We start from the raw sequence: 7263 nt of genomic DNA on the forward strand, positions 1-7263 counted from the left end.
GCACTTCGAGAACTTTGCGTATAATTTATTATCCCGAAGTGTCTGCAAAACCATGCGTAAATGCTCCTCATGTTCGGCCTCCGTCTTGGAGTATATCAAGATATCGTCGATAAACACGATCACAAAAGTATCTAGGAACTCCCTAAACACTCTGTTCATCAAGTCCATAAACACTGCCGGAGCATTCGTCAAACCAAAAGACATCACAATAAACTCGTAGTGTCCATATTTGGATCGAAATGCTGTCTTCGGTATATCCTCATCCTTAATCCTCAGCTGATGGTATCCTGACCGAAGATCAATCTTAGAGAACACGGTGGCTCCCTGTAACTGGTCAAATAGATCGTCAATCCTGGGCAAGGGATATCTGTTCTTCACGGTTACCTTATTCAACTCCCTATAGTCAATGCATAGACGCATCGATCCATCCTTCTTCTTAACAAATAAAACTGGCGCACCCCAAGGTGACACGCTCGGTCGAATGAATCCCTTATCAAGCAATTCCTGTAACTGTATCTTCAGTTCCTTCAGTTCTGCGGGGGCCATCCTGTAAGGGGCTCTGGATATAGGAACCGTGCCCGGCTCCAACTCTATGGCAAATTCAACCTCTCTGTGCGGAGGTAACCCTGGAAGTTCCTCAGGAAAAACGTCCGGATAGTCCCTCACTACTGGTTCTGATGACAGGGATACATCCGCCTCTCTAGTATCCACCACACTCGCTAAGATACCCCAAGTACCCTGACTGAGCAGCTTACTGGCCCTGATGGCTGAGATTACCTGAGGCAACGACTTTGATCCTCCTCCCTTAAATTTAAAACTGGCCAACGAGGGAGGGTTAAACGTTACCTCCTTACGTGAACAATCTATGCTGGCGTGGTTAGCGGCCAGCCAATCCATACCCAGGATTACATCAAAGTCCAGCATATCCAGGACTATCAGCGTTACCTCAATCACATGGCCTGCTATCTCAATCTGACATGCCTTCACCTTTTCCTTCGACAACATACATTCCCCGGAAGGAGTAGATACTGACAGAACATGGTGTAAGGGCTCTACCTCTAAGCGGGCATGCGACACAAATGCGGAAGAGATAAAAGAATGTGACGAACCCGAATCAAACAAAACTAAGGCGTAATGCCCCAACACTGGGAGCGTACCTGTCACTACTGTGCCTGCCTTCTCAGCCTCAGTTCTGTTGGTAGCAAAGACTCTACCCTGATGTGGAGCACCTGCTCCCTGATTCTGCGCGATCCCTGTGACTCTCAACGGGCATCTATCAGCTGTATGACCCTCTTGCCTGCACTTAAAGCAGGTCCTGGTCCCGAATAAGCAACGGCCCAGATGGTGCTTCCCACAAGTGGTACACAACGGCTTTCCTCTGGCAGCCTCCCCTGACTCAAAAGGTTTCTGCTGGAAGCTGCGAAACTCACCACCTGGTCTGAAATTCCGCTGTGGTACTGGAACAGGCTGCTGCTCAGCCTTCCTCTTCTGTCCCGACGTCGAACCTCTACCAGCGGTCTTAGACGAGTTGGCCCTCTCCTGTAAACTGAGATCCACTGCCAGGCGCAGTGCATCGGCATGAGTAGCGGGTCTGAAAGCTCGGACCAAACCCTGAATGTCCAGTCTGAGGCCTCTAACAAACTTGTCAGCTCTGGCCGCCTCGGTCGCTATCATCTCGGGAGCGAAGCGGGATAACATGTCAAATTCCGCATCATACTGCTCCACTGTCATGTCACCCTGATCTAGGTTCAGAAACTCCTGCCGCTTGGCATCTCTCAAACTGGCAGAGAAGAATTTCGCATAGAAACTCTCCTTGAACTGCTGCCACGTGATCTGACTCACATCACCACCTAGCATCCTCTCTGTGGTCTCCCACCAGGCAGTACCTCTGTCAGTCAACATAAAAACAGCACACTGCACTTTCTGATCCTCAGGGCATTTCATGTAACGGAATATGGTTTCCAAGGATGATAACCACATCTGAGCTCTGGTGGGGTCCTCCAAAGACCCATCAAACGTCGTGGGATTATACTTCCTGAAATCCCTCAGGTGCTTAGCCTCTGCCGACAACTGATCCGGCACAAACTGGGGTGCAACTGGTACCGGAGCCGGAGCTGGAGCAGGAACTGGTGCTGGAGCTGGCGCTGGAGCTGGCGCCGGAGTTGGCGAGGCAGGCTTCTGCTGCTCCCGCATTTGCATAATCATATCTCTAAACCTCTGCTCCATGGCGGCTAGGTCCGCATGAGTAACTGGCGCAGCCGGGTCAGGGGCTTGGGCTACAGGCTGCACCTCAGGCTGAACGCGTCCTGCTCCCCTTCCTCGGCCTCCTCGGCCACCCCTTCGTGCACCTCTCCTTGGTGGCATTTCCCTAACAACCACCAACGATTTCCTTTAGCCACAAATGGTAATTGAATTTGCAGTTTAACTTAGGTAAGGTAATGCATGTAGAGTTATACTTATACTTTCATGAGAGCGTACCTGACGAGCGGCAAGGATCGTTTCAGCCATAAGGACACAAAACACAGACTCACAGTATAAGTCAGTCTACAGAACCTAAAACTTAGGCTCTGATACCAACTGTAACGACCCAACTTTTCCGGACTAAGCTGAGGTCACTACTAAAAACCAAAACTCGACAATTCAACATAAAATTTAAAACGGACCAGATACGATTCATTAAAACAGTATAATCCTTACAAAAGACAGTTTCGGGCCCTATTTTAAATAATTCAAAAAAAATCACAAAATAAAATGTCAAGTCACCAGTCCAAAAATCACAATCAAAATATTCTGACAAAATACATAGCGGAAGCGAAAGAAAAACAGACGCGTCCATATGGCCTTCACGCACCCTTCCTGCCTCTCGTCGGTCTGCCCCTCGCTGTACCCCTACCTGAAAAGTTAAAGAAAAGAAAGGGTGAGTATAAACATACCCAGTAAGGGACCCACTACTGGGCCCGTTAGGGAACAACAGTTAACTTCCTATTCGGGGGTACCCTACATAACAGTCTAGTGGTTCCGTAGAACACACATATCAGTCTAGTGCTCCCGAAGGATGCACGTATCAGTCTAGTGCTCCCGAAGGATGCACACATCAGTCTAGTGCTCCCGAAGGATGCACATATCAGTCTAGTGCTCCCGAAGGATGCACATATCAGTCTAGTGCTCCCGAAGGATGCACATATCCGTAAGGCACACTACCCCATAGATGAAGCTAACCGTTACCCCTCAGCCCTTACCAAACTGTCTACATCAGTCACATCTCAACGGCATTCATATTACAGTCCCGCCATAGGCTTTGTCAGTCAGATAGTATAGGTTTAAACATCTACACCCTCAGTTGCTATATGCATTACCGATTCGTACACCAATAGGGAAACCCTAGGTCCAATCGACCAACCAACCAAAACCGGACTCACTGTCCATCCCCGTCCAAACTCCATGAGCTACATTCAGACCAGTGTTTAATACATACTAAACCGTAACTTTAAGGTCCATCAACATATAATTTCAATCCACAGATAGCAGTCACAGTATATTTTCATCCGACAAAATATAATATCAGTACTTAACAGTTAACACGCATACAGATATTCAGTACAGTCACTAACGTGTAATCCCCTGTGGATTACTACGGTTTTAGCCTGGACTCGGGGTCCAGTAGTAGGAAAACCCTTACCTGATAGTCGGTTATGCCCCTCGATCGAAATCTACGCTCGACAGATCCACCTAACGAAACATGAAAGTTTTAGTTGATGACTTTAGTAGAAGTCGTTTAAAAAAGGTCAGAAGCGACATCCGTTGACTTACCCAAGGAAAGGAAGTTATCTCCAACCAGGCCTACCGCGAGACCCGAGAACCCAAGTGTCAAATCTGAACAACCGTGAACCGAAGTGGAGGAAGGAAGGCTTAGGTGGCTTGGCGCTCGGCTTGGACTAGGCTCGGCTCGGCTTGGCTCTGCTCGGCTCGGCTCGGCTTGGCTCGGCTCGGCTCGGCTCGGCTCGGCTTGGCTCGGCTCGGCTCGGCTCGGCTCGGCTTGGACTCGGCTCGGCTCGGCTCGGCTTACTCGGCTCGCGGCTCGGCTCGCGGCTCGGCTCGCGGCTCGGCTCGCGGCTCGCTCGGCTTGGGGCTCGGCTCGGACAAGGATGGCGGCTCGGGTACGGCTCGCGGCTCGGCTTGGTCAACTCGGCTCACCCGGATCTGTGTGGCTCGGACTGGAAACGGGTTCGGGTCGGGTCAGCTTGGAACCGGGTCGGGTTGATGAAAACGGCAGCCACGGTGATCGATTTTTCCCGGCGAGCGACGGCGGCGGCGATTCGCGGACGACACACGAGGGATGCGGGTGGCTGCTTCGTGGAGCGGCGACGAGCGGCGGTGGCGTTGGCTGGGATTCGACGGACGACGACGAAGAAACGGGTTGCGGCTTGCGGATGGTGGCTGCGGCGAACGTCCGGCGAGGCTACGGCCGACGACGAAGATGGAGATAGGGCAGAGGACGGAGACGGAGATGAAGAGACAGACGGAGACGGAAGAGAAAGAGAAGAACGGAGGTGGACGATAAGGGAAAACGGAGGCGGCGTCGGGTTGGAAGAAACGGAAGAGAAAGACGAAAATTTTCGAGGGGGGGTGGCGGCGCGTTTTAGGGTTTTTGGTTTTTAAAAAAATTTTATTATATATATATATATATATATATATAAATCTTAAATAATATATAATATTAATAATTTAATTTAAATAATAATATATATATAAAAATATAAATAATAATAATAATAAATAAAATATTATTATATATATATATATATTAATCTTTAACAATTATAATTAATAATACTAATATATAAAATTTTATTATATACATATATATATGTATTAACTTTTAAAAACAATTAATAATAATAATACTAATAATAATAATAATAAAAGAAATATTAATATTAAATTTTATATAAAGATAATAATAATTAACAATAATAATAATAATATAATTACTATCATATTATTATTTCATAGATTTACAAGTATTAATTTAGAATTTTCAGAGATTAATCCAAAATTTAACATTTCTCGAAAAATTATATAAAACGAAAAATTTTTACGTCGACATTTTGGGGCGTTACATCACGAGTCCTTGTCTGATGATAATATCTTTTTATACTAATTGTGACATCAACTTTCTATTTTTATACTAATTGATTTAATATTAAATTAGTAATCGGAGAGAAATATGATGCGGATATAGTGATTCAAATCGTAAGCCTCATGATCGCTAACACATATCACATGTCAGTTGACCTATATGTTTTATACTAATAAAATTCTTTATGTCGATTGATAACTCAGCTAATTAGGTGAAGAAATATGTTATGATCCTGAAAAATAAATAAATAAACAATTGGAATAGAGATCACTTCTAGGTTTAATAACTTAAGCGTGTTGTAATATTTTGAAGAAAAATAATTATAAATGTAACAAATGATACTATGATCTTATTAATTGATATGGTCTAGGTCTATCATTGATGTAGCACTATATATATGTGTGTGTCTATTTGTTATATTTAGAACTAAAAAATCCGTTGGGAGTGTCAAACATAATTTAAGGGCATGTTGAAGTAAATTTTCAAAATAGCAAATTGGTAAACTACAAATGGATCGTCCACATTTGTAGGGTTTTAACGTGTAAGGTGGATTTAGCCACAAGCGGAAATTACATTTGTCCAAAAACTTGAGGTGAAGGGAAGCGTGGCAGCGTGTCATCGTAATACGTTCGTTTTCCGATAGTATCGTCATGAATACCGTTTCTTCCTCAATCCGATTTGTAGGGTCGTGGTTTAAACCAAGAGTTTTTTTTTCTATATATATATAGAGGGTTTTTCAATCTTATTTTCTATAGAACCAAGTGCTCAACGATACATAATTTTGAACCACAAGAAAATTGAAATTAAGAAAAAAATGAAATCAGTTGTAATTTTTTTGATTATTCTTAGCATACTTGGTGCAGAATCCACATCTACATTTAAGGATTCCCTTACGGATACCAACCATGTGGTTGATCTTCATAAATTTTGTAAACTTGGTTGTGTCTTTTCTCTTTGCAGCAATGTTTCCACCCCAGAAAACCTGAGTGAGCTAATTTCTAGTACTCTTGTATTACCTATTTTATTCTTGTACATTTTTGGATGAAGCTAATATATATTTTAATCGTTTAAGTTTTTGGACTTTTGACGTCTCAATCTAAATGCTATTACATATAAGTAACCTCTTGTTTGGTTCTTTTCTTCTTCCGGCTTCTATAATATTGTTCCTTTCACATGGCTCTTTTGATTATACATATCTATGAATGTCACATTCTAGTTGTGATATTCTGGTCCACCTACAGCTAATTCACATCATCTTCTCTTTTGTTCCAAAAAAAAAAAAAAGAGTTTTAGGTTAATGTGTTTTTTGATATTTCTTTTAAATTTTATGCAGTAGTACTGTTGGCAAACATGTTGTAATGAAAATAATTCATAGAGGAAGACAATGTTTGCTATTGAGCATGAAATGTCATTAGAGATGATCCTTGTCATGACTAACATTCAATTAGAGTAGTATTCATATACAAAATTTGTATCTCGAACTCACAATCAACGAGAGATTAGTAGTAGTATTCATACTAAAATTTGGTCCGTTTCTTTAATAACTTTCTCTAGTTTCGATGGACTATTATGTTTTCTTTAATTGTTTCTTTTTCTTTCTAAACCTGACAGATGTGGACAAAGTAGAAAGTTGTGTGAATGGGTGTGATCAAACGTGTAAGAAGAACTGATGCTAAAGAAAAGAAGATGAAGTATACTGAGAGGAGAAGGGAACAGGGATTGGCTTTCCAAGATATACTATATATGAATAAACAAAAAGCAAGTGGTGAAAATTAAAACCATTGGTTTAAAAAGATTATTATTTCATATTTAAGCATATGTTTTGTTTTGATATAAATAAAGTTTCAAGTTTTTGCATGTCGTTAAAAAAGAGCCCTTTCTCTCTTTTAATGCTATACGAGAATTAAGTGTGTTTTGCCAGAATTTTTGCTTTACTATAGATTGTGTGTGTGTTTGTGTTTGTCGTTGAATTGGTGAATAAACGTTAATAATCTCACAAACAAATTTTATTTCGTTGATTTGAAAATATTTCTAAGGCACCAATTATCTGTTTGAAGGTTGACGATCTAATCTCGGTCCACCTTATAATTGTTAAACTAAAAATTAATCTTAATTTGAAATAA

The 7263-nt window shown here is 42.2% G+C and overlaps 1 long non-coding RNA gene across 1 annotated transcript; it reads left to right on the top strand.

The window, feature by feature from the left end:
- Positions 1–5850: 5850 nt before the first annotated feature.
- On the top strand, positions 5851–7063 carry LOC127151416 (uncharacterized). The gene is made up of 2 exons (XR_007824352.1): positions 5851–6126; positions 6752–7063. It is a non-coding gene; the product is annotated as an uncharacterized LOC127151416 (long non-coding RNA).
- Positions 7064–7263: the final 200 nt, after the last annotated feature.

This window comes from Cucumis melo, chromosome 1 (assembly GCF_025177605.1).
Source record: "Cucumis melo cultivar AY chromosome 1, USDA_Cmelo_AY_1.0, whole genome shotgun sequence".
Lineage (NCBI taxonomy): Eukaryota > Viridiplantae > Streptophyta > Magnoliopsida > Cucurbitales > Cucurbitaceae > Cucumis > Cucumis melo.